At 38.6% G+C, this 20860-nt stretch overlaps 1 protein-coding gene and 1 pseudogene across 3 annotated transcripts in view; both read right to left on the bottom strand.

The window, feature by feature from the left end:
- The window catches only part of ZHX3 (zinc fingers and homeoboxes 3), a 115384-nt gene that overhangs the window by 6716 nt on the left and 87808 nt on the right, over positions 1 to 20860 (bottom strand). The window lies entirely within an intron of this gene.
- LOC308562320 (N-acetylgalactosaminyltransferase 7-like) overlaps positions 2994 to 20860 on the bottom strand; it is a 90770-nt pseudogene continuing 72903 nt past the window's right edge. The window contains exons 2-4 of the transcript in view: positions 4827 to 5031; positions 3583 to 4325; positions 2994 to 3429 (exon numbers count right to left, since the gene is read on the bottom strand). The product of the transcript in view is annotated as an N-acetylgalactosaminyltransferase 7-like (transcript). The remainder of the gene's footprint in view (positions 3430 to 3582; positions 4326 to 4826; positions 5032 to 20860) is intronic.

The raw sequence follows: 20860 nt of genomic DNA, 5'->3' as shown, positions 1-20860 counted from the left end.
ATTGTAATGCTGATAATGATTAAAATAATAGTACTTTTAATACCAATATCCTGTTATCACTGCTGTTTGGATATGATATAAAAATGTAAAGTAACTTAAAATATCTCTATTCAAATTCTTAGTGAGTAAGCACAGCAAACTACATTTTGTTTGTAAGTCAAATGCTAATGATCATGATAAAAAAATTATTATTATTAAAAAACAGAGTGAGAGAAGGATAAACATACACCCAGGATCTAACCACCTGTCACCATTTCCCTCACCAATTTGAAATGTCATGCACATATTTTTACTTATTTTTTTATTGTAAAGATAAAGTGTCAATATTAAATGAAATTTAAGAAAATAAAACCACCTATAATTCTGTATACCCTTCCACCTAGTGCAAATATTTCATACATATTTTTAATCATGATGGACACACACTCGTGTGGTTTTTTTACAGAACATGACATCATAAACATTTTCATTAAATACACTTAATAATTATATAACATTCAATAGCTACTTAATAATATACCACTATGGACTTAACTCCCCCCCTCCTCTATTGAACAGGCGTCCAGCATCCCTTGCTCACAGGTGGCAGGGAAATGACCTGTGGGTATATAGGATGTATTTCTTCTATTAAACTATTTCCTGAGGCTGAGTTCACATAAATGGGTTTACCAGCTCAGTGAGTATCAACATTTCTGGGCTCCTCTATGTTTATTGGAAAACATTTTAAATCAAGTGCTTTATAATTCCAAATCAGGAAAACTAAGAATAGCACAGTTATGTTTCCAGTGAGTAAATCAGCTTTCTAGATAAATCATTGAAGACATAGACTAGATATATGAAAGCACAAGTGATGTAATAAAAAACAGATAAATTAGACTTAATCAAAATTAAAATCTTCTGTGCTTCTAAGGTGACCAACAAGAAAGTGAAAAAGACAACCTGCAAAATCAGAGATAATATTTGCAAATCATATATCTGATAAGGGGCATGTATCCAGAATAAAGAATTCTTACAACTCAACAATAAAAAACAAGACACCCAATTAAAACATAAAGGCTTTGAAAAGACACTCCTCCAAAGAATATATATAAATGGCCAGTAAGTACATAAGAAAGTGCACAACAGTGACGACTGGTGGAGCTCAGAGCCATGTGGCCTGCGGTCCAGGCAGCAATGGCAGCAGCCTAGCTCCAGCGGCTGCTGTTGGGGGGGTGGGGGGGGGTGTCCCCGGGAAGGGCCACAAGTTGTTTTAAAAAGAAGTGCTCAACATCATTAGTCATTAGGGAAATGTAAATCAATACCACAATGAGATATCACCTCATACCCATTAGGATGGCCTTAAATATTAAAACAAAAACAAAAAAAAACCACACAGAAAATAACAAGTGTTGGTGTGGGTGTAGAAAATTGGAACCCTTGTCACTGTTGGTGGAAATGTAACATTGTACAGCTTCCATGGAAAACAGTATGGCCTTGGTACTCTGTTGATTATTTCCTTTGATGCACAGAAGTTTTTAAGTTTGATATAGTCCCACTTGTCTATTTTTGCTTTTTTGTTAAATCCAATAAATCATTGGCAAACCAATGTCATGAAGGTTTTTCCCAGTTTTTGTTTTTTTTTAGGAGTTTTATTGTTTCAGGTCTTCTGTTCAGGTCAGCGATTTTCAACCAGTGTGCCAAGGAACACTAGTGTGCAGTACCTGACTATTTAGTGAGGGGCACTGACCTCTTTTCCCTTAGACTGTCAAGTAAAAAAATGACAACAGCCAACACAATAGCAGTCTGATGTGAATAAATCAAAATTACACCTATTTTTTGGTGTAAGGCATAATTTTAGTAATTAGTTTACTTTCTTTTTTATAGTTGATTTTGCAATTATATAAGCATATAAGTGTATTCCTTTTTAAACATCCCTAGAGATAAATGAAAGTTAAAATGGTTGATCATAGATCAGTAGCAAAATAATTCAAAATTATAAATAAAACTCTGTTTAGGATATTTAACTGACTCTAAATTTAAGGACTAAGCTTGGAAGAAACAAATTTGTAGCTTTTCTTTTAAACAAATGAAAGTATTTTTTCTTTTATTTTTTAAGCTTTAATTAAAAACATTTCCCTCTGGCAGGAGTTTGTGAATTCCTTTCATTGTCATGACATCATGATTACAGGATCAAAAATGCTTAATTTACTTGCCATTCCCCACCTCATATTATTCCCCCCACTACTCAACATATCCTTTTAATATTTTTAGTAATAAAAGACTATTTATTTAGAAATTAAAATCTAATTGACCATTTGCAGTATTTGGTTTTCCTATACTAACTTTTTTTGATTTTCAAATGTTTTTTATTGATTTGAGAGAGAGGGTGAGAGAGATAGAAACATCAATGATGAGAGTCATTGATCAGCTGCCTCCTGCAGGACCCCCACCAGGGATCGAGCCCAAAACCCCTGGGCTTGTGCCCTGACTGGGAATTGAACCATGACCTCCTGGTTCATAGGTCGATGCTCAATCACTGAGCCCCACTGGCCAGGTCCTATACTGTCTTAATAAATGTTTAAACCCAAACAAGTCTTCTTCTCAACAGGTTGATAATCACCAAGTTATATGTGAAAGTCACGTTACTCTGACCTTTGTTCAAGTGTGTTTAAAAACAAACAAACTGCCCGTCAGACCCGAGTGTGATCCAAAAGAAGACAACAATGTTTTTGACTCTGTTCTAAACAGAGCTAAATGTGCAAATTACCAACATCATCTTAAAACAAAACAAAAAAAAGCTATCAACATCTACAAAGTTTAAGGCAAAAGCAGCTTTGTAAACCGTAACTGCAGATGACAACGTTACTGTAAAGTCACAGTTTATAAACGTCCCTCAAACTGATCAGGAGGTGCTGGGGTGGAGCTGCACAGAGTTAATAATAGTTGCAGCAGGTTTCAGGTAGTTTTCAGTCCTGTGAAAATGTGTGTGTCAACAGGCAGATTATTGGTTTCTTTTATTCTTTGTAAGCACTATGGATGTTTTTTGCTTCCCACTTCTGAGCCATTTCAATCGGAGAGGAACACTTGGAGAACACATCGGAGCTGTCTAAGAGCTTTCATGAAGGAATGGGAGTAAATCTGTGCAGGTTCTGAAGTTCTGCCATTCCTTAAACTTATTTAGATTACAGTGTGTAACCATAATTTTTGACCCTTCAGTCCCCTTTGTCGAACACTAGTCATACTGAATGAGTTGATCAGCTTCGTTGATTCAGAAAAGCTGATTCCCTATCTGGTGGCAGGGTCCTGGTTCAGCAAAGCCTCCATTTGTTTTCCCCATGCTATCAATGCAGTAAATAGTTTCAAAGCCCTAATTTTCCCCAGTCAACATTTTGGGGTGGCAAAGGGTAGTGTGTGAGGTGATATAAGCAATTTCTTCCATGATGGGTATGCCTGAGGAGCATGGGATTGCAGAAAGCTCTGGAAACAGGTGCCTCTGACCCCTTAAGAGAAGAGAATGAGAAAGATAAAAACTGAACCATATTGGTCTCCAGCCATGGCTGGTGGATTATTTGCCTTGAAGTTTCAAATTTTGCAATTTGAAACTTTTGCAGTTGTGATCTTCTCGAAATCTTTTCAGCTCAGAGACATCCCCATATGCTAGTACCTTTGATTCAGGATGACTAGCACAGAAGTAGTCTTTACACTCATCCCACCAATCCTCTACAGCTCTAACGTAATTAACTCTTCAGAGCTGGAGAAGACCCAACATAATAGGGCAGAGGATGTCCCTCAAAACAGTAGGTATGTCCCACAAGAGGATAAGGGACAAAGAGTAATTTGCCACCACACTGCCATATCTTGTATGAGATCTCAAAGTTTTCACCATCCCAAATATGGGGAACTGGATCATAAAGACCCAGTTCAAAGAACTCTCCTTCAAGGCAAATAATCCACCAGCCATGGCTGGAGACCAATATGGTTCAGTTTTTATCTTTCTCATTCTCTTCTCTTAAGGGGTCAGAGGCACCTGTTTCCAGAGCTTTCCGCAATCCCATGCTCCTTGGGCATACCCATCTTCACCACCACCACCCCTTGGGGCATAATTACATATGTGTTGCTACTTACGGCATCTACAGTCTGCACAGTATGAATGGTTCTGTCCTTAGAAATGGGAGCTGCAAGTGATGCATACCAGTTAACTGTCACCTCAGAGTGGGCACCAAGGTATATCAAAACCTGTCCAAGTTTAGCCTTCTGGGCACCAATACTTCAGGCTTGAATTAAACCTTCTCTTCTCTCATTTTGAAATTCCTTCACTAGGCCATTCCACAATTTAACATAGTCATGTAGTGTGTGTGTGTGTGTTTTTTATATGTTTTAAAATTTTTATTGAGTTTTACAGAGAGAGGAAGGGAGGAGAGAGAGAAAAACATCTATGCAAACCCTGGCCACTGTAGCCCAGTGGTTAGAGTGCTGGCCCATGCACCAGAGAGTTGTGGGTTCCAGTCCCAGTCAAGGGCATGTACCTGGGTTGCAGGTTTGATCCCTGGCCCAGTCCAGCACGTGCAGGAGGTAACCAATCTATGTGTCTCCCCCCATGGATGTTTCCCCCCACCCTCTCCCCCTTCCTCCCTTCCACTCTCTCTAAAAATCAATGGAGGGAATATCCTTGAGTGAGGATTAACAAAAAACAGAACAAGAAACATGGATGCGAGAGCAAAATTTCCACCAGCCACCTCCCACACACCCCCTACTGGGGATCAAGCCCGCAACCCGGGCATGTACCCTGACTCAGAATAACAGGCAACTCCCTGGGACACAGGACGATGCTCAGCCAACTGAGCTACACTGGCCTGGGCCATCTAGTTTTTCTTTCAAGTGCTCTTTATTGCTGAAATAATCAATTAATACAATTTCTGCTAAATATTTTCTTGGGAGTCCTTTTAATTACACTGTGGGCTGTTCTCATGAAGGCTGACCACCCTTCACTATGGAAGACAATGACAACACTGGAAGTGAGCAGGTTTTCATCATAATACCGGTATTTGCACCCTCACCCTGCTCAGCGGGCTTGGACAGTCCAGCTGCCAGGACATGAAAGACCAGAGGACCACTATCCCTGGAAAGCTTCCCACCACCAGCAAACTGCGTAAGATGAACCCAGTCTTCAGCCCGTCTTCCTCCAGCAGCTAGAGACACTCACAGCTGGTGCAGCCGCCACCACAGCTCTCCCCACTTTCTTTTTCTTCAATAATTGCTCTGCTAAGACTTCCAATAGTATGGTGAATATAAGTGATGAGAATGGGCATCCTTGCCTTGTTCCTGATCTTAGAGAAAAAGTTTTCTGTTTTTCACAACTAAGCATAATATTAGCTCTGGGTTTTCCCTATATGGCCTTTATTATGCTCAGATAATACCTTCTATTCCTAGTTTGTTGACTGTTCTCATCATGAAAGGATGTTTGATTTTATCAAGTGCTCTTTCTGCATCAATTGAGATAATCATACTTTTTTGTCCTTCATTCTGTTAATCTGGTGTATTATATTACATTGATTTTCTTTTTCTTTTTTTAATTGATTTTCATTTCTTGAACTATCCTTGCATTCCAGGGATAATCTCACTTGGTCATGATATATGATCCTTTTAATGTGCTGTTGAACGCGATTTGCTAATATTTTGCTGAGTATTTTTGTAGCAATATTCAGCAGGAATATTTGGTTTGCAGTTTTCTTGTAGTATCTTTGACTGACTTTGGTATTAGGGTAATGCTGACTTCATAAAATGAATTTGGAAGTGTTCCTCCTTTTCAATTTTTGGAAGAGTTTGAGAAGATTTGGTGTTAATAATTCTTCAAATGTTTGATAGAAATTTCCAGTGAAGCCATCTGGTCTTGAGTTTTTCTTTGTTGGGAGGTTTTTGATTACTGATTCAATCTCCTTACTAGTTATATGTCTGGCCAGATTTTTTATTTCTTCATGATTCAGTCTTGGTAGGTTGTATATTTCCAGAAATTTATCCATTTCTTCTAGGTTACCCAACTTGTTGATGTATATAAATGTTCGTAAGAGTCTGTTATGATCCTTTGTATTTTTGTGGCATTAGCTGTACTGTTGCCTCTTTCATTTCCTATTTTTATTAGTGGTCATCTCTCTTTTTTCTCAGTTTGCCTAAGGGTCTGTCAATTTTGTTGACCTTTTCAAAAAAACCAACTATTTTGAATTTTTCTATTGTTTTCCTATTAACTACTTTGTTTTTTATTTTATTTTTCAATTATAGTTTACATTCCATATTATTTTGTATTATATTCAGGTGTACAGCTTAGTGGGTAGACAATCACATTTACAAAGTGTTCCCCCTGATATTTCCAGTACCCACCTGGCACCATACATAGTTATAACAATATTATTGACTGTATTCCCTATGCTGTACTTTACACCCCCATGGCTATTTGGCATCTATTTTGTTTATTTTTGCTCTGATCTTTATTATTTCCTTCCTCTTCTAACTTGGGATTTAGTTTGTTCTTCTTTTTCTAGTTCCTTGAAGTTTGAAGTTCCTTCTGATTTGAGATTTTCTCTTTTAAAATGTAGGCATTTACTGTTATAAATGTCCTTCTTAGTACTGCTTTTGCTGTACTCATACATTTTGATATGTTGTGTTTTTGTTTTCATTTGTTTCAAGATGTTTTCTGACTTCCCTTTGACCCAATGGTTGTTCAAGAGTGTATTGTTTTATTTCCACATATTTGTGAATTTTCCAGTTTTCCTTTTGCTATTAATTTCTAGTTTCATTCAACTGTGGTTGGAAAAGATACTTGGTATGATTTCACAAATTTGTTAAGACTTGTTTTGTGTCCTAACGTGATCTGTCTTAGAGAATGTTCCACATGCACTTGAGAAAAAGGTGTATATTCTGTTGTTGGGTGGAATGGTCTGTATATATCAATAAGGTCCAATTTTTCTTTGGTGTTGTTAAAATCTAAATTCTCATTCTTGAAAAATTAGCAAATGAAGGGAAAAAGAAAACATCCTTAGATAAAAAACCTTTAGCAGAAACCACAGCAAACATTGTACCTAATAGTGAAACATTCAAGTCAAGAATAAGATAAGGATTCTCACTACCATTATTTAACATTATAATGGGATCCTAGACAGTAAAACATGATACAAAATAGAAATAGGAATAGACATTAAAAAGGTGAGATAAACCTTGTATATGAAGAACATATTCCCTGAAAAACTATTATAATAAGAGAACTAAGTAAGATGATGAGGTACATTTACAAGATATAAATCATTAATTTTCTCTTATGCCAAAAAATAATCAGTTAGAGAAGGAAATGGTGTTGGGTTGGGGCATTCATATTAACAACCAAATCTGGAATAGATCTCAGAATAAACCTTATAAGATGTGTCAAATCTATAGGACAATAACTACAAAACTTTAATAAGAACAAAAAGACCTAAATAAATGGCAAGTCATAGCATATTCCTGGAGGTAAAATTCAGAATGAACGAATGTCAGTTCCCTCTAGATTAATCTCTAAATTCAGAACAATTATAACCACAATCAAAATGCCATCAAGTTGTAAGACGTTAATGGTAAAATCTAGGTGGCAAGTAGATGTATGGTCATCATAAAATTCTTCCGATGTTTCTGTATGTTTTTTTTTTAACTTTATACCTTCTATATTGTTTGAATAAATAAAATTAACAGTGCAAATTGGGTTGGCCAGCATATGGAGTGGTTGTGATTCCTCATTTAGAGGTCGGAGGTTTCAGTGTCACATGAACCATCTTGTGTGTGAGAGGGGTAGGAGAGGAGTCCTGATATACCCACAGATGCCAAGGCTTTGTTGAAATGGAGGCCCTAATTGGTATCACTATCTTATCATTTACTTGGCAACCTTATTTTGTTGAAGTAATTCTCTTGGAACAATAAATAATAACCAGGGAGGTGGAAGGAATCTGACCACTCACTGTTCTCAAATACAATAAAATACATATGCAAGGATTCTGTATCCACAGATTTAAGCAACTGGGGATCAAAAATATTTTTAAAAAGTTACAGAGGGAGGGAAGATGGCGGCATTGTGAGAAGCAGCAGAGCACCCCCGCTCCCAGCCACGGACTCGATTTCCTCCTAAAATCCTACGTAGCCAGCTTGGAAAAACCAGAGAAACATACCTGAGTGGATGGAGTGTGAGTGGGAAGCACTGAAGAAACATCATGGAGTCCGAAGAGAAAGGGGAGAAAATTTGTTTTTTCTTTTTTTAAATTTTATAATAATTAAAAAAATTTTTTTTTAAAACATTTTTAACTAAGTTTTTTTCTCTTTTTTTATAAAAGAATTTTGTCTTGCTTAGCTTGTTTTTAGTTTTGTTTTATTTGCCTTTTGTTTTATCCTTGCTTCTACTATCAAGACTTTCTTGATATCCCTGCTTAACAACTGGGACTTTATCTTTATAACCAAGTTTACTGCTTTCCTCTATAGTTTCTACCAAATCTCTTACTGGACTCCCTCCCTGCCTGGGCTACATCTCTCTCTCTCCTCTCCATCCATTGGCATAACTTTTTTTTCTTTTTCTTTTTTTACTATTCTTTCGTTCTTTTGTTATCCTCCCTTCTGTCTTCCTGTCTTTTTGTTCGATTGTTAGTTTCTCTTATTCTCTTTATTGTATTTTTGTTTTCTCATTTTCAACTATTATCCTATTCTTATTCTCTAAATTTTTTGCTGGCCCTTCTTTCAGAATCTTTTCTCTACCTCTGTTATCTCCCAGTAGCTTCTCTATTTTTTTACATTTTAGTTTATTATTATTTTCTAAATTTTCACCACTATTAACAACAATATACATCTCTCTCTCTAAGCATTACTTTTCTTTCTCTTTCCTTAAGCTTTTGTGTGTGTGTGTGTGTGTGTGTGTGTTCTCCCTTCACTCTCCCACTTCTATTTTCATGTGGGTTGTTTTCATTGTGACTGTCAAGATATCTTGATTCCTGGAAGTTTAGTTGTATATTGTCCTGCCTTGCCAGCACCCATACAACAGCTTACACAATGAAGTTGAGGCTGAGACACAGTTAGCCAACCTGAGAAAAGGGTCCTCCCAGGGACTGATCAACAACAATCTAGACCCAATCACAACAGGAGAACATAAAGAAACCACAAAAGGAACACCCACAAGAGGGACACGCCTAGAGCAAAGAGCTCAGAAGTATAAGGAAAACACACCTCTGGGCTCCACTGGTCCCACAAGACAAAATCCCATCCCACAAGACAGGGAGACAGCAAAAATATCTAATATATAGATACAAACCCTAAGACCTACCAAAATGGGGAGACAAAGAGACAACGCCCAAATTAAAGGAAACCTCACCAGAAGAAGTCTTTGATGAGATGGAGTTAAGCAAGTTATCAGAAACACAGTTCAGAGTATTGATGATGAAGATGTTCAAGAAACTTAAAGAGAAAAACAAGGCAATAGAGGATAAGATCGAGGACTTTAGGGAAAGCATGAAAAAAGAGATACATAACATAAACAAAAATCAGACAGAAATAAAGAATGCTATATCTGATATCAAGAATACACTGGAAGGAATTAAAAGTAGGCTCAGTGAAGCAGAGGATAGAATAAGTAACTTAGAAGACAAGGTAGAAAAAAATCACTCAATCAGAGCAGCAAAAAGAAAAAAACACTTAAAAAGCACGAGGGCAGTCTAAGGGAGCTTTGGGACATGAAGCGGAACAACATTTGCATTATAGGAATGCCAGAGGGGGAGTAAAGAGAGCAAGGGATAGAGAACTTGGTGGAGGAAATAATGATAGAAAACTTCCCTAGGCTGGCAAAGGAGAAAGCCACACAAGTTCAGGAAGCACAGAGGATTCCAAACAAGAGGGACCCAAAGAGACCCACTCCAAGAAACATAATTAAAATGGCAAATGTCAAGGAGAAAGAGAAAATATTAAGGGCTGCAAGAGAGAGACAAGCAGTGACCTACAAGGGAACCCCCATAAGGCTGACAGCTGATTTCTCAACAGAGACTCTTCAGGCCAGAAGGGAGTGGCATGAAGTTCTCCAAGTAATGAAAAGCAAGAACATGCAACCAAGACTGCTTTATCCAGCAAGGCTATCATTTAAAATTGAAGGTGAAATAAAGAGCTTCCCAGACCAAAAAAAGGCTAAAGGAGTTCAGTACCACCAAACCAGCATTGCAAGAAATACTAAAAGGACTGCTTTAAGAAAAAGGAGGAATAGTGAGAGAAAGGTACATCAGCATAAAGGGGGAAAATGGCATTAAATAAGTTTATATCAATAGTAACCTAAAATGTAAATGGAATAAATGGTCCAATCAAAAGACATAGGGTAGCTGAATGGATAAGAAAACAGGACCCAAATATATGCTGTCTACAAGAGACCCACCTGAGAGCAAAAGACTCACACAGGCTAAAAGTGAAGGGATGGAGTAAAATATTCCATGCAAATGGAAAGGAAAAGAAAGCTGGAGTAGCAATTCTTATTTCTGACAAAAATAGACTTCAAAATAAAGACCATAACAAGAGACAAAAATGGTCACTACATAATACTAAAGGGACCAATCCAACAGGAGGTAAATAACCCTTATAAACACTTATGCACCCAATACAGGAGCACCTAAACATATAAAACATTTCTTGGAGGACTTAAAGGGGGAGATTGACAGCAACACAATCATAGTGGAGGCCTTTAACACCCCACTGTCAGCATTGGACAGATCATCAAGACAAAAAATCAACAAGGAAACATAGACCTTAAATGACTCACTAGACCTAATGGATTTAATTGACATTTACAGACCATTTCACCCCAAAGCAGCAGAATACACATTCTTCTCAAGTGCACATGGAACATTCTCAAAAATAGACCACATGTTAGGGCACAAGGCAAGTCTCTACAAATATAAGAAGACTGAAATCATATCAAGCATCTTCTCAGATCACAATGCCATGAAACTAGAAATCAACCACTATAAAAAAAACTCAAAAATATTCAAACACATGGAGGCTAAATAGCATGTTATTAAACAATGAATGGGTTACCAATGAGATCAAGGAAGAAATCAAACACTTCATGGAAAGTAATGAAAATGAACAGACAACAACCCAAAATCTATGGGACACGGCAAAAGCAGTCCTGAGAGGAAAATTCATAGCATTACAGGCCTATCTCAAGAAACAAGAAAAAGATCTAATGAACCATCTAACACAACAACTAAAAGAACTAGAATGAGACTAGCAAGAAAAGCCCCGAGGAAGTAGAAGGAAGAAAATAATAAAAACCAGAGCAGAAATTAATCACACAGAGACTAAAAAAAAATACAAAAAAATCAATGAAACCAAAAGCTGGCTCTTTGAAAAGGTAAATAAGATTAATGCACCTTTAGCCAAACTCACTACGAAACAAAGAGAGAGGACCCAAATAAATAAAGTCAGAAATGAAAGAGGCAATATAACAACTGACCCAACAGAAATACAAAGGATTGTAAGAAAATATTATGAGCAACTAACTATATGCCAACAAATTGGACAACATGGGGGAAATGGACAAATTCCTAGAAGCATACAACCTTCCAAAGCTGAATCAAGAAGAGGCAGAAAACCCGAATAGGCTGATAACTAATGAAATTGAAGCAGTAATCAAAAAACCCCAGCAAACAAAAGTCCTTGACCAGATGGATTTACAGGCAAGTTTTACCAAACATTCAAAGAAGAATTAACACCTATTCTACTCAAACTATCCCAAAAAATTCAAGAGGAGGGAAAACTCCCAAACTCTTTTTATGAGGCCAGCATCATCCTAATCCCAAAACCAGATAAAGACACTACACAAAGAAAGAAAATTACAGGCCAATATCCCTGATGAACATAGATGCTAAAATCCTCACTAAAATACTAGCAAACCGGATCCAGCAATACATTAAAAAGATCATACATCATGACCAAGTGGGATTTATTCCAAGGATGTAAGGCTGGCACAACATCCGCAAATCAATAAATGTGATACATCACATAAACAAAATGAAGGACAAAAGACGCAGAAAAAGCATTCGACAAATTCCAGCACCCATTTCTGATAAAAACTCTCAGCAAAGTGGGAATAGAGGGATCATACCTCAACATAATAAAGGCCATATGTGACAGACCTACAGCCAACATCATACTCAATAGGCAAAACTAAAACCATTTCCATTAAAAACAGGAACAAGACAGGGATGTCCACTTTCACCACTCTTATTCAACATAGTACTAGAAGTGCTCGCCATAGCCATCAGACAGAAAGAAAACATAAAAGGTATCCAAATTGGAAAGGAGGAAGTAAAACTCTCATTATTTGCAGATGACATGACATTGTACATAGAAAACCCTAAAGACTCCATCAAAGTACTACTAGATTTGATAAACGAATTTGGCAAGGTAGCCGGGTACAAAATCAGCATCCGGAAATCAATGGCATTCTTATACACCAACAATGAACTTTCAGAGAGGGAAACTAAAAAAACAATACCATTTACCACTGCAACTAAAAAAATAAGATACCTAGGAATAAACTTAACCAAGGATGTAAAATACCTCTACTCGGAAAACTACGTGACACTGAAAAAAGAAATAGAGGAAGATTTAAACAAGTGGAAGAATATATCATGCTCATGGATGGAAGAATTAATATCATTAAAACGTCCATACTACCCAAAGCAATTTATAAATTCCATGCAATTCCTATTAAAATACCAACAGCATATTTCACAGACCTAGAACAAACATTTTGAAAATTTATATGGAACCAAAACAGACCCTGAATAGCTGCAGCCATCCTGAGAAAAAAGAACAGAGTGGGAGGGATCACATTACCGGATTTCAAACTGTATTACAAAGCCATTGTAATCAAAAGGGCCTGGTATTGGTACAACAACAGGCATATAGATCAACAGAACAGGACAGAGACCCCATAAATAGACCTACGCCATTATGGTCAGTTAATATTTGACAAAGGAGGCAAGAGTATCCAATGGAGTAAAGACAGTCTCTTCAATAAGTGGTGCTGGGAAAATTGGACAGATACATGCAAAAAAATGAAACTAGACCACCAACTTTCACCATACACAAAAATAAACTCAAAATGGATAAAAGACTTAAATGTAAGTGACAAAACCATAAAAATCCTGGAAGAAAACATAGGCAGCAAAGTCACAGACATCCCACGTAGTGGAATTTTCACTGATACATCTCCTAGGGCAAGAGAAACAAAAGAAAAAAATAAACATATGGGACTACATCAAACTAAAAAGCTTCTGCACAGCAAAAGAAAACAGCCTCAAAATACAAAGGAACCCCATGGTCTGGGAAAACATATTTGCCAAGGATGTATCGATAAGGGTCTAATTTCCAAAGTGTACAAAGAACTCATATTACTCAGCAAGAGGAAGACAAACAACCCAATTAAGAAATGGGCAAAGGACCTGAATAGACACTTCTCCACAGAGGACATACAGATGGCCAAGAGACACGAGAAAATACTCAACAACACTAATCATCAGAGAGTTGCAAATTAAAACCACAATGAGGTATCACTTCACACCTGTCAGAATGGCTGCCATCAACAAATCAACAAATCAACAAACGACATGTGCTGGTGAGGGTGTGGAGAAAGGGGAACCCTGGTACACTGCTGGTGGGAATGCAGACTGGTGCAGGCACTATGGAAAACAGTACGGAGGTTCCTCAAAAAATTAAAAATGGAGCTGTCTTTTGACCCAGTGATTCCACTCCTAGGAATGTATCCTAAGAATCCTGAAACACTAATCAGAAAGAATATATGTGCCCCTATGTTAAAATAGCTAAGATCTAGAAACAGCCCAAGTGCCCATCAGTAGATGAGTGGATAGAAAAGCTGTGGGACATTTACACTATGGAATACTACGCAGCTGTAAAGAAGAATCTTGTACCCTTTGGGACAGTATGGATGGACCTGAGAAAATTATGCTAAGTGAAATAAGCCAGGCAGAGAAAGACAAACATCACATGATCTCGCTTATACGTGGAATCTAAAGAACTTAGTAAACTGATGAACAGAATAGATTCAATGACATGGAAGCATAGATCAGATTGATGAATGTCAGAGGGATGGAGGAGGGCAGGTGGGTGGAGGGGGGGGAGAGTAACCAAAGAATTTATATGCATAATATGCACAACCCAAGAACACGGACAATGGTGGGGAGAGGGACTGGGGAGGGGGATGGGATGGGGTGGAACGGGTCATTGGGGAGAAAAAGGGACATCTGTAATATTTTACACAAAAATAAAATTAAAAAAAAAAAGTTACATTGTTGCTCACATGTACCCTTTAGTTAGGCCTACTACAATAGTTGCGCCTATACTGAACATATACAGACTTTTTTTTCCATGTCACTATTCCCTAAACGATATAGTATAACAGTTGTTTACATAGCATTTACATTGTATTAGGTATTATAAGTAATCTAGAGATGATTTGAAGTATATGGGAGGATGTGTGTAGGTAATATGCAAATACTACACTATTTTATATAAGGGAATTGAGCATTCGCAGATGTTGGTATTCATAGAAGGTCGTGGAACCAATCCCCCACACATACCAAGGGGGACAACTGTATCAATTTCAAACCATCGATGGATGCGACCACTTCAATGGATGCTTGACACCCTGAAATCCATAAGGGCACAATTTGATTGAGACTGAACCCTCAGGAAATACAGAATTTTGACCTTGAAAAGAGTCCTAGTTACAAACATCCTAAAAAAAATGCATATTTGTGTGAAACTGTACACAATAGCTGAAAAAATTAGTGAGCGCCATGCAGTGGAAGTGTCAAAAAGTTGTGCTGGGGCCAGATGTGCAAAGAAACCAAAACAAATAATACAGCAGGTTCTCATGTGAACTGAATCCAGGCCAAAAGTGATAGAATGCACTTTTAGAGTTGATGTTTGGCATGAGTTGAGAGATCCCAACAGTGGTAGTAGCTGGTACTGTGAACCACTGCCATAAACTCTAAATTAAATCAGTGGCTTCCATCTCAAGAGACTTCTGAAGTATAAGATAACACCACACACAAGTGGATCAATTTGCACTGATGGTACCACTGCTCTGCTAGAAAGAAAGTCTGAGGAATTTCCATGACCAACCAGGACACTGGATTTTCTTCAATTCCATCACTCAGAGTGCTTCACAGTCTGCAAAGCGCTTTCATCTCTTGGTCCACCCCCATAGTCTCCTGGGTTGGTTATTATTGTCCCTTCCCCCATCTTAGCATTGAGGAGCTATTGAGCAAGAAAGAGGAGGTGATATTACCAAAGTCATACAGCAGATTTGTGGTGAGCCTGGTATTCTGACTCTCAATCCCATGTTCTTTTTCAGGCCACATTCGCTCTGAATACCAACTGAATAATAAACTCACCACCTTTAATTATTTTCACATTATTTACATTAGTACTTACCTTGTTTTGAGCCTTCCTACACAGGGCTCAGAATTCTTAAAGCTCAATTATTCCGGTGTTGTTATTTTTTAAATGAAAATGACTTGAAAGGACTATCATGAGCCTTATTATTTATAACATTTTTGCCCAGCCAGAAGAGGAGATATGTTATTTACTCTTACAAATGACTAGAAAACTCTGGTACAGTGGGCTAAGTGAGGAGACCAAGGTTAGTCTGCAGGAATCTATAACAAAACGAAGACAAGGGAAACTGTCCGTGCTCAGGAACGTGTATGAGCAGGACCTTGGCGGTCCAATTGATCTGCTGGCTAGAATCACCAGATTTCTGCTGAAACAAAGGAGTTATAAAGAATTCGAGTCTCTTTCCAAGCCTGAATCCTCAAGTGTCAAAGCAACGTCGAGCCCAGAGCTGGCCTTGTTTGGCTCTCTGGATACTTAAGGGTCACAATACTTTCTGCACTTAGTAATCACCATTCAGCTGAGGTATCAAGGCCAGAGCTCTCTACTTGTTTTCCCCCCTCAAACAATTCTTGAGAAATAGCCTGCTCCAGTCAGACGTTACCACCTCTATAGTGAACACTAATTTATTCTTTCTCAAGCCAGAAAGGTGATTATGATATAAATACAGAGGCCTCCGAATTAAAGGGACTTTAGAGACCACAGATTTCAACTACTAGTCTTTGCATGAATCATCTTGAAGGTATCACTAGGTGGTTAGGATAGCCTGTACTTGAGTATCTCTGAAGACAGGGAGGTCAGCACCTACTGAGGTAGGAAAAATGTTGGAAATGATTCCTTGTATAAGCACCCCAAAAATTACCTTCTTGTAGGTTTTACTTACTAAATTTAATTTTTTACTCAAAAAGAGTTGAGGACTTGCTAAGTGCTAAGTACTATGTGCTAGGTATTGGCTATACAAAGATTTTTGAACAGGTGCTGTCCTGTAGTCAAGAAGCTAATAGTTTGTAGTGGATATCAGGCCAATCATCAATATTCTGGGGCGGGCTCTCCTTCCAGACACATTGGATTTCCCCGTCCACCTGAACTGAGGTATAACCAGTGACATGTAGGCAAATGTGTTACCTCCAGGGGAAAGCTCTAGGAGAAAGTCCATGCTTTGGTTCACAATTTACTCCCTAGCCTGGCAACTGGCAATGTTCCAGACTGTTGTTACTCTATGAGCCGGGGTCCTAAAAAGGCAGAACAAAAGCCGACCCACAAGGTGCACACAGTGTGAGCAAGAAACCACTTTTGTTGTTTTAAGCCACTAAGGTTTTTGGAGTTGCTTGTTACTATAGCACAATTCAGCCCATCCTGACTGATATATAGCACAAGGAAAGCCACACAAACAAATTAACCAAACTCAAACACTAAGCCAAGGGCTGTAGTAGAGACATGCACAAGGTTCACGAGGGCAGGGAAAGACTTAGCACCAACCTAAGTTTTCTGGAGGACTTGGGGAAGGCCTCACAGAGGGACAGACTTTGAATCAGAGGCTGAAGGATGAGTAGGTACTGCCAAGTAGACATGTTAAGAAAAGGGTGTTCTGGACAGAGGACCACTATGCAAAGCCAGAGGGAAGAGAAAACATGTTTGGAGAGCTACAAGGAGCTCAGTTTTGCTAGCACAGGAAGTCTTAATGTGGTAGATTTACTGTGAAGCTAATGAAGCTGAAGCTTCCGGGACCCTCACACATGGACACATTCCAAGGCCTGTATCTATATTTTTATAAATTTATACTTATACTCTTTATACTTTATTTTTAAACCTTAGGAGGACCTCCCTCCTAATGTTCAGGTTCCACAAAAGCTGGGCCTACTTTGGATGGGTGGAGGGCAATAAGGAGATGATTATGGGCCTACAGAGCAGATCTGTAGACCTCTCAATATTCCACATGAGACCTTTTTCAACATCTGGAAAAAGGAATCATGTTCCCCAAGAGTCTTCTCCCCCCCACACACCCCCACCCCCAAGTCAATCATCTTCATTCTTGCAGCTGGTGTCATGGGTTGGAATGTCTGCACCATCCCCACTGCTGTTCTCCAAATGTGCTCTTACCTGCCTATTGCCCTCTTAGAAGTGGTACCTGGATCTAAACCTAAGTCTCCAGATGTTTTCTGAATGTATCTATCACTTTCCATAATGAAGTTTCTTATGTTATACTTAATCCTTCCGTAAGAGTTGTTACCCAAATGATGCCAGGTTAGTTATACTGTGACATTCCCCCAAAAATATGGACCAGTGCTCTAATATTTAGTTTACATAACCAGTACCAGTATCAAAATACAACACAAGTTGTTTCAGTTTAGCTTTGGCAGACTTTAGGGAACAAATTTGGTAGAGAAAAGAAAGATAATTCAAAAAAATAAAATAAAATAAAAATAAAAAGCATGAAAATTAATATCAAAAAAAAAAAAAGATAATTCATTTAACAAATGTTTACTAAGCGCCGAGCCTGTGCCAGGGGTAGTTCTACATGCTAGAATATGGGTGAGAAAAAAGAGCAATAAAAGCTCTACCTTCCTGGAGTTTACATTTTAGTTTGAGGGAGAGACAATAAACCAAATAAGTAAGTAAACAAAATTGTGTCAAAGTGTACTAAGTGCAATGGAGAAAAATAAAGCAAGAAAGGGGACAGGAAGTGTGTGTGTGTGGGGGGGGGGGTTGCAACTTTAAGTATGGTGGTCAGAAAGGCCTCACTGAGAATGGGACTACAGAGCAGAGACCTGGAGGTGAGGAAGTGAGCCATCTGGATGTGTGGGAGGAGCATTCCAGGCAGAGGCACCGCTGGTGAGAGGACCTGGCTTGTTCAAAGCAGAGCCAGGAGGCCAGTCCAGCTGAGGAGGAAGAGTCGCAGAGAGCACACAAAAGACAAGGTCAAAGAGGTGAGGAGGCCGCCTGCGCAGAGCCACTATGATTTAGGTTTCTCTAAGATGGGCAGCGCCATGGGAGGGCTTGGAGCTGAGGGCTGGCATGACCCGACCTGTGGCCTACAGGACACCTCTCCTGGCTGTGTTGAGAAGAGACTGCAGGAAAAACAAGTGGAGAAGCAGGAAACCTGTCAGGAGGTTATGGCAGCAATCCAGGCAGGAGATGATAACAGCTTGGACCAGCAGAAGTGGGGATAAAGAGAAGTGGCTGGGTTCTGGATACATTTGAGAAGTAGAGCTGACAAGATTTCCTCAGGGACTGATGGAGCATGTGAACAGTGTATGCATAGAGGAGTTTTGACTCGGAGAGTTTTGACCTAAGCAACTGAAAGGATGGTGTTGCCATCAACCAAGATAGGTTTGAACCTAGAAGCTTACTATAAAAAATCAAAAGCAGGTCTGTGCTGCTAAGACTGGATGGTCCCTTTCTAGGTGAAAAACTGGACTGAGCTGGTTTGGTCAGAAGCATTTCAGAGAACTAATGGGTCAGGCTGCTAACGAGCAGGGGGCTGTGCAACGCCAGTGTTTCCAGTGAAAAGACTCTGGTCTTTGCCAAAATCTGTTTGAACCAACAGAAAAACTGCAAGAAGGGGTGAGAGGGTGGGGAGGCTGAGGGGGTGAGGATGGGGGAGGATGGGAGCAAACCTAGGATACCTTGAGAGCCAACTAGTCAGAAGCTACAACCTCAGAAGTGTGAGACAGCTTCTTCCAAAATTAAACACGTTCCGTTAAAATGTATTTGCATCCTAAATCTTGTTCCAAGGACAAAAGCAAATTACTTTATTTAATTTAAAACTTAAAATAAAATAAAAAGCAATATAAATGGTTTGTTCTGGATGTGGTTTACTTCTAAATTACATTTGTTTTGTTTTAATTGAATTTCTCCAGTTTGGGCCAGAGAGTTTACAGGCTAAAATAGCTTGAAGGTTTGTGGGCCTGCTTGAACTTCCAAAAAACACTCATTGGAAAAGGAACTCTGGCTCTCTTCTGTGAATGCAGTGCCCCTCCCCCCTTCCAGGCTCAGTCTGCATTGATGACCTTCTTCAATGGCCTCACTACAAGGCCCATCAAGATCTTACGCAGGAGAAAGGATGCTTGATTTCACTCACAGTAAGAGAAATACTAATTAAAATCACTTTGATTCTCTTTCTTTCACTCGCTTTAGAAAAGCTCGAGAGGTTTGACAATATACTTACTTAGCAAGGGCTTGAGGAAATAAGGCATTCTCACACACTGCTTGCAGGAGTGAAAATTGGTAAAACCTCTAGAGAGAACTATTTTGTAAGAGCTAACAAAATTATAAATGCCATTCCCTTTGATTCAGCAAGTCTGCCCCTAGGTATGTAGCCTACAGATACAACTGTACATGTGTGTGTTAAAGCATGTATAAGGTAATCCACTGTCAACACTGCAAAAGCAAAGGCTTGGAAATAACATAATTGTTCACAAATGGGAATGTAATAGTATGCACCTATGAAAAAGAATGAGTGAGCACTTTTTATATTGCTATGGAATAATCTTCAAGATATCTTGATATATTTTTATAGCAACATATACATATATTTATGTATATATACACTTAAAATATCTCTAGACAAATACATGAAAAACTAGTCATTGACTCTGGGAAAGGAACAGAGAAACAGGGAAGCTTTTCCCTGTGAGCCTTTTAAAATCCTGAACAATGCAAACGTGCTATGTATTCAAAACAACAACTTAAAATTTGAATAAATATGTAAATGGAAAAAACATTGGTACATTGTCCAAAGTGTGTGAGTTATTACAAAGAGCAACAAGTGAGAGAGTGAATGACTAATGGGGTTGAAGAAGAGATCCTTAAAGAGTATGTGACTGGGGTCGAACACCAGGTGGAACTTTACATTCAAACTTCTAATAAATACAGGTGGGCTTTGGGTTTCACTTCTGTAGTGGTACACATGGGCACTTCATCTACATCTAAATATAATACCAACTAAATATATTCCATCCGCCTCCAGCTGACAGACATGGTTCTAAAACAACTTAGAGACATCCAAGAGAGAGGAAAGGGACAATCCATGCAGAGCAACCTCTTTCCCAATTAAAAAACCCTATAGCAACCTGTTATCCAGCCTCCATTTGAACACCTCCATGGTCTGAGACTCACTATCACTTAGAACAACTTATTGCCAAGTTCCTTTCTTTGCTGGTCCCAATTCCCAGGCTTTAGACCTTTGAACAGACACAGAGCAAGGCAACACTCTTCTCTACATGATCAGTCCACTCTCTTTCTATATATCAGCCTTGGCACAAGTTGATGGTTGTCACTTCATCCTTCAGTGTTCACCTCTGCATTGTAACCATCCTGAATTCATTCCACACTCTCTAGTGACCTGCTCTTTGAATATTGTAAATTGTCCATGTCATTTTCAAAATGTGGCAATTAGAACTGACCGAGTATTCAAATA

The sequence above is a fragment of the Miniopterus schreibersii genome (assembly GCF_964146895.1).
Source record: "Miniopterus schreibersii genome assembly, chromosome: 10".
Lineage (NCBI taxonomy): Eukaryota > Metazoa > Chordata > Mammalia > Chiroptera > Miniopteridae > Miniopterus > Miniopterus schreibersii.
Note: the sequence above shows the minus strand (reverse complement) of the source record. Positions and strands in the feature narration are given on the sequence as shown.